Source organism: Mustela nivalis, assembly GCF_964662115.1.
Source record: "Mustela nivalis genome assembly, chromosome: 1".
NCBI classification, from domain to species: Eukaryota; Metazoa; Chordata; class Mammalia; order Carnivora; family Mustelidae; genus Mustela; species Mustela nivalis.
Window position 1 is genome coordinate 60,420,548 of NC_139020.1, and position 21,152 is coordinate 60,441,699.

Consider the following 21,152-nt stretch of genomic DNA (forward strand, 5'->3'; position numbering starts at 1 on the left):
AAATGATTATGTTTTTGTATTCTTCCTAATAGTAACCAAAAGAGTAACTTATTCTTCCATACATGAAAGTAGAGATAGAAAAGGGATGAAATTAGAAGGTACACACACTTTTTCTCACTCAAAGTGTGAAGATATATCCATAAATTATTAGAGGCATAAAAACCAATAACCAATGAGAATAAAATGGTTTAAAAGTACATTGTAAGCTCTTTAATAAGTGGATTCTTACAGTATAATGAACACTAGATTGGGCACAAGGGACCTATATTTTAGTCCTGAAGCTGCCACTATCAGAGTGTATAATTTTGGGCAAGTTACTTAACATTTAAGTGCACCCATTTTTTTTTTCTAACATGGGGGGATTCTGATCTCAAAGTTCCCTTCCAACAATAGCATTCTATAGCATGCTATCTACAAAGTCAAGTAGTGATTTGCTTTGTTTCATTTATTACATAACAGTTATTAATGTAAATGAGTTGTATTATATTCACAGCTTTAACTAATTTACAGCAAAGACTGGGCCTGCTTTGTAATCATCTCTCTAACTGCAGCTCTGATGTAATAAGGTGCTATCTTGAACACTGTGGGATATGTCATTCCTGCTCAAGATTTAAGCAAAAATATATCTTGACAGTAATCAGATAATATAAAAAATCAGAAGTGCATGAATACTTGCACTTAATCTTCTTGACCTCGTCTATAATTTTTGATCTCTACTTACTATCTCAGCCTGCTCCCCTTGACCTCTAATATTGCCACGTACCAGAGAAGTTCTTGGATATAGTGTACCTGCACCAAGAGTGGCAAGCATAAGACAGATGAAGGCAGGGACAGGAATATTATCATTCAGTATCATTTTTCATGCTTCCCACTATTCATTTAGTTATATTTGTCCCAGAACAATTTTAACATACGACTATAGCAGAAGACATATGCAGCAGGCTGGTATTGTAAGTAAAATTTAAAAAGTCATGGGAACATGGAGTATTAGGTTCCAGCATTACAGCATTTCTACCACTAGAAGTAATTGACAAGCATACCACTTTTGTTGTAATCTGGACATTGTTTGAAGTTGTTTGAAGATAAAATCAGATAGTAGAAATCCAGTTTCTGTATTGTGGGTGATCAAAGGTCATTTGAAAGGAGAGAGGAGGTCAAGAGCAAACCCCATAGGTCTACTCCAAAAATTTCACTAGAGGGTGCTCTTGGGCTTTTAGGAGTTGTCAGTTCTCCAATAAGAAAACCAAGTAGTGCTTACAAAGTGTTCTGCCTTAACATAAGTTGAACTCCATCATGGAACCCATAGTCAATACTTCAATATCAATGTAAGAATATTAGCAAATTCCAAGCCTGGTTCTTATTTCCCTTTAAAACTGACTTGTCTCTACTGGTATTAAACTTGTAGGCTTCACAAACGTGAGACTTTCTTCAAAAGTCTGCATTTTAATTATGTAACTACGGAAACTTCCTGAGATATCAAAATGAGCTTAAATGGGGTTAACTGATGAAGCTATTTTTGCAAGTGTATTTTTGCAAACACAATTTTGATCTTGTAACTGGTTCATAATTTATATATTTACTGAAAAGATTTTCATTATCCTATAGGATCTGGAGATCCAATCTTACCATCAAATAGAACCAATCTGAAGCAATTACTTATGTATTTATTACTTGTATTAATCACAACATCAAATATTGAGCATTGGATAAGTACTCAGTAAGTGTCTGTATCTTTGAATGCATAAAGAAACTTCTGTAGTATATTCCTGATCAGACGTCATATAATTAAATCTTGATTCCTACTCCATATGTTAGACAATTTTCTATAACTATAGTTTTCACCTTTCTTGAATTTATATTAAATGACTTATTCTAAGTATTCCCGATAATAGCTTCTTTCTATATGCTTCCTATTTATGCTACACTCTTAAAAGAAAATGGAACATGGAAATTGTTTTCTGTGATTAACTTTTAAATATTTATTTTTTATTTATTAGGAAGACTGAGCAGGTTTTTTGCCTACACATTAAAACGCTGGTAATGGCATATAACCATACATGGCAATGTTCTTCTTAGGAATCAAAATTAAAGTCTAAGTAAAATTCTTCTCACCTTCAGAATGTAAAGAGTTCTAAACCACTGATGGTCACTGACCATTATGTCTAGCATCATGGTGACTTCTCATCACACATACTTGCAATCTTGATGGCTTTAGCATCTTTAGAGTTGACAGGATCATTCTGAAGATGATTATGGAATACTAAGACTTTGTCTGCATTTTCCATCTGGTTAAATTTGAAGTTCATTATTCTTTAATTGAATTAAGCTTAACAGTTTCTCTCAAAAATTGGCTTGAAGCTTCTGACAAATAAGAAATTCAGGGCTGAATAGTAGCCCTCTATAATGCATGAAACTGTATAGAAATGTGTTTTAAATTCTCATTTGATAAAAGATAAGTCAGTGTCATTTATGAATTCTGGCTCCTTTTGACATCCTACATGGATTGCAACCAGCATTAAAAGTTAGGAAAATTCTAAGTGGATTCCGAACTTTTAAGGGGCCCTCTTTAAGAAGCACCGATTTAAAAAAAAAAAAAAAATTAAAAGATTTAAAAAAAAGAAGAAGAAGAAGCACCAGACAGTTTAAGCATGCACATCTGATGCATGTTATTCCTCCATTCAACTTGCAGAGGATCGAGTCTCTAGATATATTCAAAATATGCTTCATCCAAGTTGGTTATAAATAAGTTTAAAGCACTCTATAAAGAATTGGCAAAATTCCATGAATACTGTGAAAATAAAGGGAATCAATGAAAAGATATAATTATTTTAGCCTTAGACGTAATTAATTTGTGAGTGAGGTCATTTTCTCTCAAATACATTCAAGTTTCTCCAAACACAGGTCAATGTTTGCTGGCCGGTGGGAGAAAAGACTTACTTGGTTTGAGTTTGCCCACGTTCATATTCATTTCTATATCATAGCAAAATAAAATATCTTATAAATCATCACATCTGCAAAAGAGGGTTCAAGCTGAGGCAGAGGGACAAGTATTGCTGATTGGCAATAAGAAAATCTCTTAACTATTCATAAGTGTTCTTTCTATGATTTTCTATTCTAGCCTTTCTTTTGGAAAGAAACAAAATAGTTCCACCTCATTTTATGAATCAGATGCACTAGAATGTTTAGTTACATGTTACACAGCAGATCTAAGTCTAATCTGATTATTTACAACTAAGACAATAAGATATGGGACAAATAAATGGCATCCTAACACACGCCATGCAGTTAGTACATGGCAGGTCTTATTCGGAGACCCTAACCCAGTGATCTTTCTATTACACAACCTTCCAATGCTGTTTGGTTTTTCCCAAAGGATCTATGTATCATATCATAATTTCATGTTGACTTCCACTGAAATTTCAGAGGAAGAAAAAGAGATATGGGAAAAATTACTTTTAAGTAATCAACTCTTCAATTTAGGCAACATCCCTATGTGCAACAGTCTAGTGGTCAGCTGACTTATATGAGTTGCATGCTCATTAAAAATGTATACATCATCAAGTACAATTAATGTTCTCCCTGACTACAGCACCCATGTTTTGTTTTAGTGGTTACCCAGCCTATGCCATTCTGAATCCTGGAGGCAGTCTTATTTTCCTGAAAGTCAGCCCAGCATGAAAATTCTGCTACCTTGTGGGAAGAAGAGTGCAGGTGTACGCTTTGCTTTAAGAAGACTCAGTAAGTCAAATTCTGAACTTACCCAACAGATAAATTAGGAGGTGATTATTCACATTATAAAAGCATTTACCACAGGATGCTTTTAAATCATAAGCTGCTCTACTGCATTCAAAATAAGTCGTATTACAAAGCTTCCTTTATAAGGACTTCTCACATTCCAGAGTCATGGTCCCCTATCCAAGGGCAGTGAAAGACGGGTGGGCAAAGTCATACCACTTATTACCTGCTAGGCCAAGCTCCTTTTCCATATGAAAGAGTAATCAGCACTGTAGTTCATCTTTGAAAAGTTTAATGAATTTCTCACTCCGAGCACTTATTATGTGCCTGGCACAGTGCTAAGCATTTACGTAACGATCTGATTTACTCCTCCTCACCATAAGTCTAGGAGATTAATACAATTTCCAGATTATAGATGAGGAAATTGGGATTCAGTAAAGTTAGATTCAGAGACTTAGTTAAGTAATTTGAATCTAACATCATGTGCCAGAATTCAATGCCAGATCTGTCAAAGAGCTCTAGCCCCTACATTCCTTACAGCATTGTTTCAGATGAAATTTATCACCCCTTACCTCTCACTTAATTGAGCATAGCTATATACTCTGATGTACTATACCAGTGCAGGAATCTCGTCTATAGCAAGAAGAACGAGACATGTTGCCAATATACACAGACAGGGAACTTACTACCAAGACTATTTATTCTGATTACTGCACTGCTTTATTGAGCCAGAACCTATCTCCTTATAATTCCCACCCATTGGTCCTAGCTTTGCTCTGTTGTCATTGAAAACAATTAGAATCCCTTTTTCCCATAGCTCTCACATTCTTCCCATGGTTTCTTCTTTTGTAGGTAAAATTCTCCAGTTCTTTGAACCTTTTATTTTATATAATGGGTATGTCTGCTGTTCACATATATTCTATTCCTTCTTGAAACTGGTTCTTCTGGAGCACTGAGAACTTATCCGTACCATTTCCAAACAGGCATGTAACTAATATGCCTGGGAGGCTGCACAGCACAGTGTTTAAGGGCAGAAGTTCTGGAACCCAGATTGCTTGAGATCCAAACTTTACCACTTAATTGGTCTGTTTCATTGGTAAATTTATTCAATGTGCTGTGCTGCAGTTTCCTCCTTCAGTTATGAAATGGAAATAGCTATAAATGGTACTCACTTTATAAGGCTCTTATGAAGATTTAAGTGAGGGACTGTAAGTAAACCAATTAGGGTCCTTCTAAGAAGGTTGGAAGTTCTATAAATGTCTGTCATTATTATTCATGCTATAAGAATAGGCGAACACTTACCTGCCCAGGAAAAAATATATGATCAATATCATTCTATGATATTGATTTTATTGTCCAAATATAAAAAAGTCAAGCTCTACTAGAATATGCACTTGACTAGAGGCCAGAGACCTGTTTCTAGTTCTGCTCTTCCACATACTTCCAGTAAAAGATATTGGACCAGTCATTTATCTGCCTCATCTACTACACAAGGGAACAGGACTATCCTTCTAACTCTAAAAGGATATGATTTTTTTTTCTAGGATTCTACAGTTCTATTCTCCCAAGCCCTGCTTAAATTTCATTGCTAATTACGTCTGAAGACTACCATTAAAATACTAACTTTTTATCTGAACATTTATATTAATCTGTTGAGATTTCAAGCAGCTTAACTGCTTTATTTCCATGAAAGAAAATAAGACTCTTAGATTCTATAGACAGGTCTCCTGGAAAATGAAAGATGTTATAATTGCATAGAAAGGGATTTAATGTTATTTTTGAGGTGATAACCTGAAACCCTATTCCTCCAGGTGAGCAGAATCCTGACCTCTCTCTGCCCCAGTGGACCCATCCATTCTCAGTCATTTTGCTGAATCTCAGAGCAGCCCCTTGGATAAACACAATCTCAGGTTTGGATGAAATGCCAAATAGGTACACAGTCATTAGTGTTCTTTTCCACAAAAGTGCATCCAGAGTGGACAACTTCTTTCCTCCCTAAAATTATTTCATTCTGTAATATATGTATATATAATGTTCACCTAATTGTGTTATGGCTGAATGTCCCAGTGCTACTAATATACCTTATTGTTTATCTCTAATGAAGGCATGGTGACAGGTGTCAATATCAAACCAATTATCTTTCAAAGAGTGTGACAATCTAGTCTAACAAAGTAAATTCCACAAAGTAGCAAAGGGCAACAATTCGAAATTCACAAATGATAAAATCTTTGACATTTTGTAACTAAGCATAATGCATTTTCCTATCAATAAAAATGACATCATTGTATTACTTAAAGTTATGAAACATTATCTTTTCTATTCTAAAATTCTCTATGTTCAAAGTTAGTAATTAAGTTTAATTAAGTGTTCTTAATTGCATGGGCAGCAATGATGTTTCAAATCTTAAATACTAAATCTGCATTTAACTACCCTCCTCCACTTAGGTATGAACATTCTTGTTCCTACATAAAACAGATGAATATTTTAGGTCAGGGTTCTCTTTTGTGTTGTTTTCTGGGTTTGTTTTTGTTTTTGTTTTTGTTTGCATGCATGTATGTGTGTTTGTGTGTGTGTGTGTGTGCTTATATGTGTGTGTTCTGTTTTGATAATTGACTTATAGCATCTGTTTGAGCAGGTAGAAAGGTGACAACTTATTTCAGGATATTTACAATTTCATAACACTAATATGGCCTTTAAGTAATTCTGCTTAAATAATATTTAAATATCATTCTATCTGTAGCTTTTGCATTGTGAAGAAAAGCTTAAAGCTGAAGGAAAGATTTCAGTAAAAAGGATCTGAACTTTATATTCTGGAAAGTAGAAATCTTAGAAAAATCAAAGAAATGAAATTAAAGATTTTGGGATTTCTGGTTTTATATCTTCCTATACATAAGAAAATAGTCTGACATATAGTCATTCACCAAAAAATCATTACAATATTACTCAGTTTGCCTAACACTAATTTTGCTATACCAGCTTTGTTTTGGTTAATGTTTGCATGATAACTGGTGATGCTTTAGCACAACGCTCAGCAGAAACAGAGTCATTTATATATATATTGCATTACATATGCACAAAGCCATCCCTCAAAATGCAACACTGTTGCCTTTAGAAATAGAATTTATATAATATTTGTCAAAAGATTAAAGCAATATTTTCATAGCACTTTAAGCTTCCCTAAGAACTTCATTATTTCACTGAATGGTTAGAGACCCTTATAGATAGGTACTGTTAACTCCATTTTACAGATAAAAAAAATAATAAGGCACAGAAGGTTAAAATGAGTTGCATAAGGCCAACAACTGGCAAGTAGAATGAAACCAGACTTTGAACTTAGATCACTGGAACCTCAGCGCTCCTCCTATTATTCCTGAAGCAGCTTTGTTAATGTATATGTTAGACTGCACTGACATACTAAGGATAAAGGAAACCTATTATCTCTGTATAACCACTGCCCCTTGAAAATACAGAAGGGTATTAAAAACACTATCCCATCAGAGTTTGGTAACACCTATTAAACATTTTAAATCTCAGCTACATTATAAAGTATTTTAAATCTTTAAGAGCTAGGGGAAAATAGCACCCAATTTGCATCCCTTCACATTTGTAAGCCTCAGAAATCTAAAATAACTTTCTAATTCCTGACTTGTAACCCCTCGAGAAGGAAACTTATAACAAAACCAGAGACAAGCCCTTTGTTAAGGGTGCCTATGACGCCATGGATATACAGATCTGCCCCATTTTACAGTACACAAAGACTGGAATTCAGCTGTTATCAGAGATAATAATAAACTTCTGCTGGTGAGTCAGTCTCTTAGCCTCAGATTTACATTCCCACTGTCAGCAAGAGTTTTTCAGTGAAACACTTTTTAAAAGTAAAAATTCAATAAACAATGTTTATATTGCCAAAGGAATGTATTTTCATTGCTTTGGTGCCTGGTTCTTTCCACTTTACTCTCATCTTTCTCTCTTTCCTCCATCTCTTAGCTCCTTTGCTCCAACCCTTGTCCCTCTCCATCCCTGTTGTCTCTCTGAAGCTTCAGGGAAGAGGGCTGCACACCATTTCAATGCCTGGACCCTTATGCTTCTGAGATTAAACCCAGACCTACCTATGGAATGGGTCCTGTTCTTTGTCTGAAACCAGTATCTGATGGAGTCAGATATGGAGTTATTATCAAACTGAACAGCAAGCCCAGATTTTTTACTGTGTAAAAATGTATCTTTGTATGCAAAAATGTTTGTCTAATAAACTCTCTCAAAGAAAACATCTTATATTTTCACCCTATTTTCTCATTCTACTCTTAAAGCCACAGTTAGAGGAAAATACTGTGGTCACTCCAAAATATTCTTTCCATTTCTAGTTACGATCTGGTTTTGACAAAGCTAAGCAGTAATTTCTAGTTTGTAGCTAAGGACGCTAGTTACCATTTACTTATAGATGTTTATTTGGACTAATGGGGGAGCGGAGGTTATCCTTGGAGTGATAACTAAAGCTTGCCACTTCCTTGGCATTATGTTGTAGGTGTCAGGGGAGTTTTTGTAAAGCTAATTATCTCCCAATACCATTTTATTCCCCAGGGAGTGAGCAAGATGGAAGAGTTCCTTTTCCTCAAAATAAGGCTTACAGCATTGACCAGGGCATTTAAATGGATCTTTACAATTCCCAACTTGGTCTCCCAGGAACAGCTTTTATAGATTTAGATTTTTTTTGTCATAAAGTATTCTATTTATTTCTCAGCAGCTGGTGTCAAAAAAGTTGTTGTTGTGTTTTTTTAATATTCCTTTTAAATAAATAAAATCTGTTTTCATATTGTGTAAAATTAGTTTTGCCTGCTGTGAGTTTGTGGCATTATGAAGTGATCATTTCTTCCCATGAATTATTTAAAGTGAGGATATCAAAATCTGACGGAACAATACAATGTACTGTACAATACAATTTAATTTTATAATATCCCAGTTCATACTTGTATCTCACAATGCACAGCAGTTATAATATATTGGCTCAGAAATAACAGATCAAGACTATGCTCCTTAGTTTCATATTTTAGTATTTGAGAGTCAATTCTATATTTCCTAGTGTGCTAGAGAATCACTCCATATTTGGCAACACACAGATACCTAAAGACATTTTTGCTAACCACTCATGCAGGGCACTGATGTTCAAGTAGCCTGAATGAGCTTTAGCTTTTTTCTTTTTAATTCTGTAAGACATTGAGTTTGACAGTTGTTCCTTTTCTCATTACAGTTGGCATTGTTAGCATTTCTTCTGGAGTTTTGGATCACTTTGTCTTATGGGATAAATGTATGTATGTAACTGTAGTTATTCTCATTTTAAAAGTCTGTTCCACTGAGGGACATCGCTCCAGAGGCTAAACCGGGGCGAAGCCCACGCGGGGTCAGCGTGGCCTCAGGTCCCGCAGGGTCACAGAAGGATCGGGGGTGTCTGAGTGTCGCAGAGCTTGCAGGTATTGGAACGGGAAAACCGGCTACAGAGACAGAGCCGACAGTAAGCTCACAGCTCGGTGTTACAGTTATTCTCATTTTAGATCCACTCAAATCCCCCACTGCACTTATGGAAGCGTTAGCAAAGCTATAACAAACTTCTAAGGTGAGTTGGGCAGCATGAGGAAATCACCAATGAATAGGGATATGGCATGATTAGAAGCTATAACAAAGTCTGGATCAAGGAGACAGTACTGACTTGTATTTGATAATATTTATTTAATGGTATTTCAGTTATGATAAATTATAACCAAAATACCACACTGATATTTTTCCTCAGTGGATTTTGTAGCACTCTGTAAGAGAAATTATGTCTGATTAACTCACTATATTGAAAGGACGAAGTAACATATGTTATATTAGCATTCAAATAGCCCATGATACAATTCAACCACAAAGACTACAAGAGAAAAACAAAACTTAGGAGGAGAAAAGATACTGTGGGATGTTAAAGTGGCTTTCCAGAGTAGGAAACTATCTTGAACCACAGAAAAGAGATTAATGAGCATTCCTCTTGTAGTTCCACACAATACTTTCAAAACCAAACTCCTGTCTTCATAGCACCCACATGCTATGTCCACATCCAATCAAACTGCACTTCTTCAGTGAAAGATGCCACCATCCATCCAGTTGATCAGGCTGGACATTAGAAGCCTTGGAATTCCTTTTGCCTTTGGAATTCCCAACATATCTAATCCACCAATAATCACCACTAACTCAATCTCAAAATTACATTCTAAACCGAGCCATTTCTCACCATCTCTATCACCAACCTAAATCATGAGTAGCTCTTATTTGATTCCCTAATTGATTTCTCTAATTCCACTCTTGACTTTTTTTTTTTTAAAGATTTTATTTATTTATTTGACACACAGAGAGAGAGAGAGAGATCACAAGTAGGCAGAGAGACAGGTAGAGAGGAAGGGAAGCAGGCTCCCCGCTGAGCAGAGAGCACCATGTGGGGCTTGATCATGACCTGAGCGGAAGGCAGAGGCCTTAACCCACTGAGCCACCCAGGTGCTCCTCCACTCTTGACTCTTAAAATCCACTTTCTAAACAGAAGCCAGAGTGAGCTTAAAATGAAAAACAGATAATATAATTCCCTTATACAAAACCCACAGTGTATATATGTTGAACGAAATTCAAATTCAAAATCATGATCAGTAAGTCCTTCCATTATCTTTTCTGCACACCTCTCTGATGTTATCTCCTACCACTCTTCCCTATTTACTGTGCTTCTGCCTCATAGCCCATTCTGTCCCTCACACAAGCCAAGCCTATTCTTACTATTCCCTACTCTAGCTATCTCCTCTGCTTGGACGGTCCTGTTATATCTTCACCTGACTGATACCTTCTCATTACCTTCAGCTAAAACATAATCTTCACAGAGAGGTCTTCCTTTCCCTGATCATGATATCCAAAGTATCTCCAATTCACTGAACCCTGATTTATTTTCCTCTTATAATAACTACTTCTCATCTTCACTCATGTATTGTGTGTATGTTTGTGTGTGTGTATAGTTTCTATTATAGTCTAAGATCCATGAGAATAAGGTTCTCTTAGCAATATTGCTATATTAGTTATCTCTAATGGTGTAAGAACTTATCCTAAAACTTTGTAGCTTAAAAAAACCAAACATTTATTATCTCATAGTTTCTGTGGGTGAGGAATCTAGGTGCAGCTTGGGTAAATCTCGGTCAAAGCCTCTGGGTCAAATCCCTCCTTAGGGTGTGATCAAACTCAAGCAAGTGTATGGTTTCATCTGAACTAGAATGGAGGATTCTCCTCCAAATTCATTCACTTGGTTGCTAGCATGCCTTGCTCCCTTGCCAATTGGTTTTATCAGCAGACCTGCCTCATGAAAAGGCATTTGTATTTTCCCAGAGAAAACAACCCAACAAAGAATGAAAGAAGTACTCAAGATTAAAATCATAGTTTTTTTTTTTTTTAACTTAATCTTGGAAGTGACAGCCTATCGCATTTGTCCTTTTCAGAAGCAAGAAACTAGACCTAGTCAATACTAAAGGATAGGGAATTACACAAGGAGGTGGGATATATGATATGGAGATCATTGGGGGTCATCTTAGAAGTTACTTATCACAACTGTTTACCACTATACTCTTAGTGTGCAGAACAGTTCCTGAAATTTAGTGGACAAATGAATAATAAATGAATTTCCCATGGATTAGTACTTGAACATATTTCTAATTCAACATTGTGCCAATGATAGAGAAGAGAAAGTAGTAGATAAAATCTTACTTAAAATCAAAATAGTGGGGCGCCTGGGTGGCTCAGTGGGTTAAAGCCTCTGCCTTCGGCTCAGATCATGATCCCAGGGTCCTGGGATCGAGCCCCACATCGGGCTCTCGGCGAGAGCCTGCTTCCTCCTCTCTCTCTGCCTGCCTCCCTTGCCTACTTGTAATCTCTGTCTGTCAAATAAATAAATAAAATCTTAAAAAAAATCAAAATAGTGACATTCAAATCAAAGAGATAACCAGTAGGAAGATCAGGTTGTGTGAACAGCAAAAAGCAGCAGCAAACTGAGCAGCCTCAGTTTCTTCATCTATAAAATACAGGAAGTAGTTCTACCATGTTGTTGAAGCATTAATGAGGTAGCTCATATGAAACGTTTAATATAGGGCCTCACAAATCAAATATATTGCATAAATGGTGGCTATTATTCTTTTTGATGTTGCTATTGTTTGTTCGCTATTATTTTTAATGAGAATAAATGCAATCCAAACATTTTGGGAGAAAATAACACAAGTTATATTTTTAAGATGATGGCATTTGAGCTATGATACAACTCAAGAAAGAATCAATGAATCACTTTGAACTATTTACTAATGATAATATTTTAATATGAACCAGTGGCCAAAAAGCATAATAAAGTGTGCTGAAAACAAGCTAGAAACATTTGTCTATTTTTATGTACAATTAACACATCTTTGAACATGTGTAATAATGCATTTCTAGTCTGTACAACCCATGAAAGGTTAAATGGAGATGGACGTGTGCAGCTTTGGAAATGGTATATCCACAGTATGACATGGGGTTAAACTTTCTTGAAGAGTTAAAAGAAGGGCACAGAACACTGATCTGTTATATAATGGAGTTATGAAAGTTATGAAGACGGTAAGCACAGAACTATTTGCAAAATCCTAGAAATTAACACCGGAGGACAAACTTCAAGTTTGGGGAGTCACAAATGTGGTCAGAAGATGAAGTGCTATTCCATATTTTAAAGAATGCCTACCTTGAAAGGTAGCAAAGATTAAACAATTAAGTAAGTAGTTGTAGAAATTCATAGACAATATACCAAAATAGACAATAATAGTATATAGATTTGAGGTTGGCTTCGGGAGGGAAACTAGATGTCTTTCAACCTATTTATTGAGGTCTCTATTTATACCAAATAGGCAAGATGGGTCACAGCTTTAGTGAAGCCCCTCTAAAAGCATAAACAGCATCCTATAAGAGGTTATCATTCTTGTCCTATTAGTGAGAGAATGACACTCACTATTCTACTGGTGGTCCTGATGGAAAATCAGCATCAACAAGCCATTTGCAAATATCTATGTACGTAAGTGAAATTTAGCTTTCTGCATTTTGACTAGTAAATATTCCAAAGATGTATCTACTGTTCTGAGGGAGAAAGAGTTCCTACAATACCTAGTATATTGGGTTGAATGATGGCTACTTAAACGATACGTCTACATCTGAATCCTCCAAACTTGTGAATGTGATCTTCTTTGAATAAAGCATCTTTGCAGATCTAACCAGCCTAAGGATCCCTAGATGAGATCACTCTGGATTATCCAGGTGGGCCCTAAATACAATGACAGGTTCTTATAAAAGACAGAGGAAGAGAAGACACAGACACAGAGGAGAAGGCCATGTGAAGATGGAGGCCGAGGTTGTAGTTATGCAGCCACAAGCCAAGGAACAGTTGGAGCCACCAGAAGATGGAAGAGCAAGGAAGGATTCTCCCCTAGAGTTTTTGGTGATTTGTTGATTTCAGATTTCAGATTTCTGGGTTCCAGAACTGTGAGAATATTTCTGTTGATCTAAGCCATCAGGTTAGTGGCAATTTGTTACAGCAACCCTGGGAAACTAATATACCCAGAACAAGTCAATGTTTCACAGAGAAGTAAAGAAATGGAGTAGAAAAAGCATCTAAGCAAGACAGATTCAGATTTAAGCCTGGGCTACCTTGATACAGGCTGTGTGATATTAAAAGCAAGTTATTTTATATCTTTGATCTTCAGGATGTTCATTAATAAAATGGTGGTAAGTTCTCATTGTAGGATCACTGTGGGATGTGGAGGTATGTAAAATGCCTCACTTGCTGGAAGCATTCTGACAGCAGAATATTACTCTGCTCAATATTCAATATTCAATTAATCTGTTAATAATAAATTCAGAAATGTGTCAGATATCTATAAAAGTTAAAAACTGTTGTTTTCCTTGAGAATCAACATTTTAGCAAGGTATTAATTAGAGCATAAGGGATTGATTAATGTGGAAACTGGCTGTGCAATACCAAATGTCTTGATGAACCTTTACTGCAAGCTGACTATGCCATTTTAAGCAACCTCCTCGCTTGTCAGTGGAACCATTTTCTGTCAGATTCCTCACTGTCTCATCTTTAATATCCTCCCTAGTTTCTTATAGACAAATAATGGAAAGCAATGCCAGAGTATTACTGAAAAATGTTTCCATCTAGCTGGGGCTTAAGATAGCCAGATGTAGAGGGAAAGACTGTGATAATAGAATTTTCCTAAATGTTAGTCTAAGAAAATTGACAACAGCATAATAATCTCTAGGATGAAGTTGTCAGATTCATACCAATCATGGACACCTTCAGTTATCCCTAATATTAAGGCAGATAAAAAAAAAAATAAAAGGAGCTCTAACAGTGATTTTCCTAGAGAAAAAAAAAACATAGGAATCATGCAATTCTGGTATTTCATATTCTGGAATAACCCTTAATACCAGAAAATTGAGAATCTAGTGAGATCCATTCAAAACACATATAGTAAAGTAAAACACATTTTCAAGAAATGCTTGTTTGGTTGTTGTGTTTTTTTGTTTGTTTGTTTATTTGTTGTTTTGTTTTGTTTTTTTAACTTTTCTAGTGACAAACTGGGCAAATATTACAAAAATAAAAAATTAAAGTGAAAAAATTAATGGAATAGCCATAACATTATTTATGCCTATTAAATTTACTTATTTATGTATTCATATACTCATTCATTCACTCAACAAGTATTTATTAAATGCCTAATCAATACCAGGCATTGTGTTAGGCACCAAAGACACAACCTTGAGGGAGATGATTATTTCCTATCTTAAAGGTGATCTACACAAAACAATCAATAAAAATAAAGCATGAATTAAAGAAGTACAATGTAAGACAATTCTAATTAGTTGGGGAATTAGGGAAAGCATCCCAGAGAAAATGAGATTTAAGTTGAGACTTGCTAAGATATTTCAGTGTATCTGAGCAGGGGTAAGTTGGGAGGTATGGAGGGTATTCCAAACAAGGGAGAGCTCATAGGCAAAAGCCAGAAATGAGAGTGCATTGAAGACACCAGAAGTTGAGTATGATTAGAAGACAGAATGCTAGAGAAAAAGTGATCTGAGTCATGCTACAACCAGAGACAGGAACCAGCCTATTAAGATTAGTATTAAGGAAACCAGAAGAATTTTCCAATAATTTTGGTGAGAAAGATGATATTGTAGATCAGCATGGTAACTCTGGTATGGAGAGGAGGGAACAGATTTAAAGAACTCTTAGGAGGAAGCATTAGTAGGGCTCAGAGAGAAGCCTGAGCTGAAGAGAAAAATGTGGTGGTCATCTATATAAAGATGCTAATCAAAGCTATGGAAGTGAATGAGATTGACGAGGAGGACTGTCCAGAGAGATGAGAGAGCCTAAGAAGTCTTGAGAGCATCAATTTTTAATACTGCAGTGGTTACGTTTAGATTGTCTTTATGGGACTTTGTCACCCTTCCTAAGAAACCCTTACCTTCCCACAGCAATTCAATACTTGTTACATCCATTCTCACTTTTGGCTCTCAGACAAGATTATGGAAGCAGGGCGGGCAATATAACTCCTTACATATGAGAATCTAGGTTCCAAGAGGTTGGACCTGAGGTCACTGTATGCCAATGTTACGACTGGGAGTAGGGCCTCTTTTTTTTTTCTGCTTTGTTTTCTTTCCATGATGCTACTCTACTCCCAAGCATTAGTGGCTTCCAGCTTCTTCCTTAGTGTCAGCATGAGCAACAACACACTAATTCTGAAGGTTTTAAGCTTTACACACATACTCTATCAAAAACTTCTCCATTTGGAACTGCTCTTGGGACAGAAGGCTAACCTAAGGCAAAGTATGAAGTGGGAGAACTGTTTCTTGGCACTTTGAGTTTCCTACCTTCTCCATCTCTATCTTCTCTTCTCTAAGGACATTTGTTCATTACTCAAAAATTAGCTAGTAAGCCAGATACTTTGTGGATACAGGAATTAACAAGTCATACCCTGTCTCTCCCTCAAGTTTTGAGTTTTGAAAGTTCCTCATATTTTCTGGATACAAACCCTTCATCAGATATATTCTTTGCAAATATGATCTTACAGTCTGCAGCTTCCCTTTTCATTCTCTCAATAATGTTTTCAAAGAGCAGTTTTTAATTTTGATAAAGTCCAATGTATTCCTTTATGGATCATGAGTAAATGGCTCATGCACTTACCAACTCCTAACATACTTCATCTTTTTCACTGGTGGATCCCATGTATCTAGGATGATACTTGAATACACAGTAGGTATTCAGTAAACATCTGATGAATAAATAAAAATTTCAAGGAGTGAAATGCAATTGTGGAAACTTAGTTTGTAGGCCCCATAGAAAATAAAGTAGTCTTAAGTGCAAAGTCATGTTCAATTTTTGTTATCTGATCTAGTATAAAATTTTATTGATAAAAGGACCCAAATACATTAAATTCTCTCAGTTAAGGAACCTGGTGCTTTTCCTGGAGATAATTCTTTCTCTCCTAAAATATTAATTTGAAATTCTATGGAACTTCAATGTAAAGCAGTAAGCCCCCTACCCATTTCCATCCCCCACCTCCCCAATAACTCAATACTATATTAATCCATGTAAATAAATCAAAGCTGCTGAATTCTCGAAAACTCTAATTGTGCCAATTATAAATAAGCCTCAGGATGGATTTCAACCAGCAGCGTCCCCAAAACCATTATCTGCAACTATAATCCATTATTTTTTCTTTCATAATTAATTTTTCTAAGTAGGTCAGTACTATTCATTTTATTTAAGTGCTGTCCCAGCAATCCCATTTTCCCAACAACCAAAGTCAACTGTAACTATATACATATTTTTATTAAATACACCAAAACTTTCTTATATTATGCAAAACACTACAGTAGGCAGTGAAGTTTTTTTCTAATAAGTAATAAAGTAATGTAATATATTGGTCTTCAATTGCACATGTCTTGACCAGATGAAATCTGGTGGAATCTTGAATAAGCACCTGGAGGACTTCCAGATATGTAGTGCTTAAGCAGATACTCTCCCTACAACCCCTGCCCCATGGGCTTCTTTTCTAGATTTTAGCATCTAAATCACTAAGAACAATGAGGAGAGATATAAATAGGTAGATAGATAAATACACAATGTTATAGGCAAACATATTTATAGCATATAATATTTTATATGTGCAACTATACATACCTAATAGTATGTACATGTTTGAAATCAAAACTGAACTTAGTGGTACACAGGAGAGAAAATGATCAGGCAATCAACAGATTTCACCACATAGATGAGCTTGATGCCTAAGAGAGCTCCTCATGCCCTTTCTGAGTCTATATATTCTCCATTTTAGACACAATTCTAAAAACTTTGGGTCTCTGCACTTCCATCAACAAGAAATCAAATTCAAGAGTATAGATGAGCTTGTGGTTGCTACCAGCTGCAAGTTGCTTGATGTAGGGAGAAATGAGAGCTCTGATAGAGCCCATCCAGGTAGTATCCTGGAAGAAGCACTGAGGGCTACTGGTCAGGAGAAGGCCTATTGGACATGGGCAAAATTTCTTACATGAAGGATAATTAATCAGGGAGTCCTTTTGGATGAAACCAGTGACAGGGGATATGGATCCAACAGGAAACTAATAACAAATACGAATAAATTATCTTTTACATAGTGCTGGGTTTTTTTCTTTCTTTTAAAAAAGATTTTATTTATTTGAGAGAGAGAAAGAGAGAGAGAGAGAGAGCACAAGCAGGGGGAGCAGTGGACAGAGTGAGAGGGAGAAGCAGGCTCCCTGCTGAGCACCTCAATCCTAGGACCCTGAGATTATGACCTGAACCAAAGGCAGATGCATAACCGACTGAGCCACCCAGGACCCCAGTGCTGGTTGCTTTTTAAATGGGTGTCTCCTTATCAATTTTGCCACCAGGTATTTGTAAACCATTCTGAGTGAATTAATTATTGCCTGATTTTTTTTTTAAGATTTTATTTATTTATTTGACAGAGAGAGATCACAAGTAGGTAGAGAGGCAGGCAGAGAGAGAGAGAGAGAGGAGGAGGAAGCAGGCTCCCCGCTGAGTAGAGAGCCTGATGCGGGACTTGATCCCAGGACCATGAGATCATGACCTAAGCCAAAGGCAGAGGCTTTAACCCACTGAGCCACCCAGGCGCCCTTGCCTGAATTTTTTAAACCACTTTTGACACTATAAATTAGCTAAATCTTTTCAAAAAGATAATGAGAAGATAGGGTTTTGCATTTCTCATAAAAGGAAAAGAACACCACAAATGTACCCTTATACAACATTTAGGCCCTGAACTCAGGAGAAATTCGGTTGAATATGGGATTACTATCCTGACTTTCTGCAATACCCTCTGAGCTATCACCAGAGTTCTTAATTCAAATACATATTCTTGATCTAAAATTATGCTAGTCCAAGAAACCAAATGATTACCCCACAGATGAAAGCATATTTAATGATTTAGTGAGGTAAAAGAAGTTTCATTTTACTCAAGCAAATTGTTTTGGTATTCCAGCCAAAGGACAGCTCACTCACATGGGAGCCATCATTATAAAGGGATGTGACTGGATTTTCTAAATGTATTATAACATAGACCTCTAATAAAGACTATTTTTCATAGTGGTCATCCTGGGAGAAACTTCCTCCAGGGATGCTGTCATTATCTGAAAGATGGGGCACTGCCTTTACAATTAGTTCATGAGAAAAACCAGTACTTTTTGCTTCATAGTTACCTTTTCTCTACTACTACCTGGCCCTGGCCTCCCGACTTTGTGCCTCATTTACACTGATCAATAAGAACCCTCCTCTTAGAGATTGGTATCATAGAATATTTCTCCTGGGCTTTGCTGGAGTTGGAGAGGGTTTCTGGGAATTAAGAAAGTCTATTTCTTGAGCATTGCATTTGCATGGCATACCAAACTCCTTTGGCCAAAAAAGCAATAGAAAACTAAGACTATCCAGAGGTTGTTGTTCTCAGACCTAGGGAAAGGGAAAAATTCTCCATGACCAAATAGAGCTGTTTTAGGTACCATTTCTCTTCTGGGTGCGTGTGTGTTACTGGCTTGTCTCTTTGTTGAGCTGCTCTACCAGGGTCTATACAGTCATTTGGTATCTGGAGTCTGAGAGAAAACTCCAACCTCACCCACGCTGTTGTGTAGTACCACAGTAAATAAAACACAATGAATCAAGTTTAAGCACCTAGTGTGGGCTTCTGTGTACCCTGTGGGTCTTCAGTACATATCTGCTGATCGACTGGATGTCTGATTCAGTATGGATGTGAATAAAACACACAAACATCTTGCTCCTAAAATAAAACAACGAACACCAATGCTCTCTAACTTCCCATAAGTAAAGCAGCAAATTGGCAGAACCACTCTCACCCTTGGGAATCCCTACTCCCTCCAAACCCATTCAAAGGAAGAGAAAGAATATGAAGGGAAAATGAACATAAGAAAAACAATTAGCCAATGCACTCTGCAAAGCCTGTAACATTATCTAGGATGACAGCAGAGCCATTGTTCCGGCTGCCAGAGCCCTGCGTGCTTGCTAGCTCACCCGAGGCCCTGGGAGGGGAATAAACTAAGCCGAGGAGATGGAGACTGATGCCTCTACGCTGCCACCACCTCACACACCATGCACACTGCTCTGAGTGTCTGGACACATGCAGGCAGGTAAACCTAGAGAATGGGCACTCCACGTTGGCGGGAGGGGAAGAGGCTGCCAACAAACAGGGCCTGTTTATTATTTAACAGTTGGTACTGCTAGAGGCCTGGCACTGCTATAGAGCACTCTCTGTTTCAGTGCAAGTCAGCCTGATTATGAGAGCGTGTGAGCCAAATCGTGTTTACCATAGTCTGCAAGAGCCTCGGTGCCCCCAACAGACATGGAAATTCTTTCAAGAGCTCTTGTCCAAACAGAGGAAAGCATTCCTGAGATGGAGGTAAAGGGCTCCACAGACTGAAAGCTTGTCTGATCGTCCTCTCAGAGTCTCAGCATGGATTTGCTTTGCCCCCAGTCAAGACCAGTCATTCCTCTTCAGTGACAGAGGCTCCATTCCTCTGCTTTTAGTTACTTTGTTTGGGACCTAAATCAACCAAATAATGTGTGAATCACCCATCTACTAATGTTGCTATGCTGTCCTGCATGCTTTGGCTTTCCAGCAAAAGAATCTGCTACCCAGGACAGCTACCTCCTACTTGGCCAGGACTGCCTCGCAGCAAGTCTCTTCTCTGCCAACGTGGCCACAGGTGGATGCCTTCCTACAAATCCAATCAGCAGGATAATGTGCTACTAGCATAAGAGTGGACCTTAATGACAAAGAGCCCTGCTTAGATGGTCACCCCATTAACTTTGATTTGATTATTCTGCCCCAACAGAACACTTGGCTTCACAACCACAGATGGCACCAGCCCAACATAAAACCTGTAGAGAAAGTAGTCATGGTGGGTTTATACATTTTCAAAATATTAAATTTGATGTAAAAAAACTAAACATGAGGTAGTATTGAGATAGTCTTTGGCTCCCCAGAAAAGCACTGTGTTTTTCTGAAAAAATAAACTAAGGTCAGAGCAGATGAGACAATTGTGATAACTAGGCAACACAGATAATCTAATCATTTCCTTTGAAATTCAACATAAATCAACATTTCTTTTCATGTAAGAACCTTGGCTTTTATCTTCGATATACAACCAAGGCAGCCTTTGATACTTTATGTGACTCTTTTCTATACAACTGTTTATAAATTTGAGATAAAACTGGCTCCATATAAGCTAGTTCAATATTTTGAAACTTAATTGTTCCTTGGATACTTTCTCTCTGACCATGAGTAAATCACCAAATACTTTCTACCAAAGAGGAGAAAGACATAGCAAACTGCATGTCTTACTTGAAACTGTGTATATTAATTTTTTGTTTTTGTCTTCTAATTGACAGCTGATATTTATATGCTTATATAATAAGCTCTCAACTTTAAATGCCATCAAAAAAATACATGCTGAATATAGTTAAATAAAATCAGAATTTTACATTTTTACTCTATTATGTTTTTCTAAGAAAGTGTTTATCCTTAGCTCATAGATTGTATACACATACACAATAAATAAAACTTTACAAAAATGGAGAAAGTATGAAAAAACAATTCCATTTTTAAATGAAGTTAATCCCTAGTTTACTTTAACTGCTTCCTCTACTGATCAGAGATGCTTAATAAACAACCCCAAACTACGGAAGGTAATTCTAGAATTAAAAGGCATCTTCCAAAGCATCCTGCATATAACAATGCTCATAACTACCAGTTAATAGCAGAGGAATGGATTCGATCACAGGTTCACACAGGGAATGGTGCTAT

General features: G+C 36.7%; 1 long non-coding RNA gene across 12 annotated transcripts in view; it reads right to left on the reverse strand.

Moving 5' to 3' along the window:
- LOC309870423 overlaps positions 1 to 21,152 on the reverse strand; it is a 497,103-nt gene that overhangs the window by 199,241 nt on the left and 276,710 nt on the right. The window contains exon 5 of one of the 12 annotated variants that reach the window (XR_014314586.1): positions 722 to 789. The exons of the other annotated variants lie outside the window; for them this stretch is intronic. This is a non-coding gene — a long non-coding RNA (uncharacterized lncRNA). The remainder of the gene's footprint in view (positions 1 to 721; positions 790 to 21,152) is intronic. 12 annotated transcript variants of the gene reach the window in all.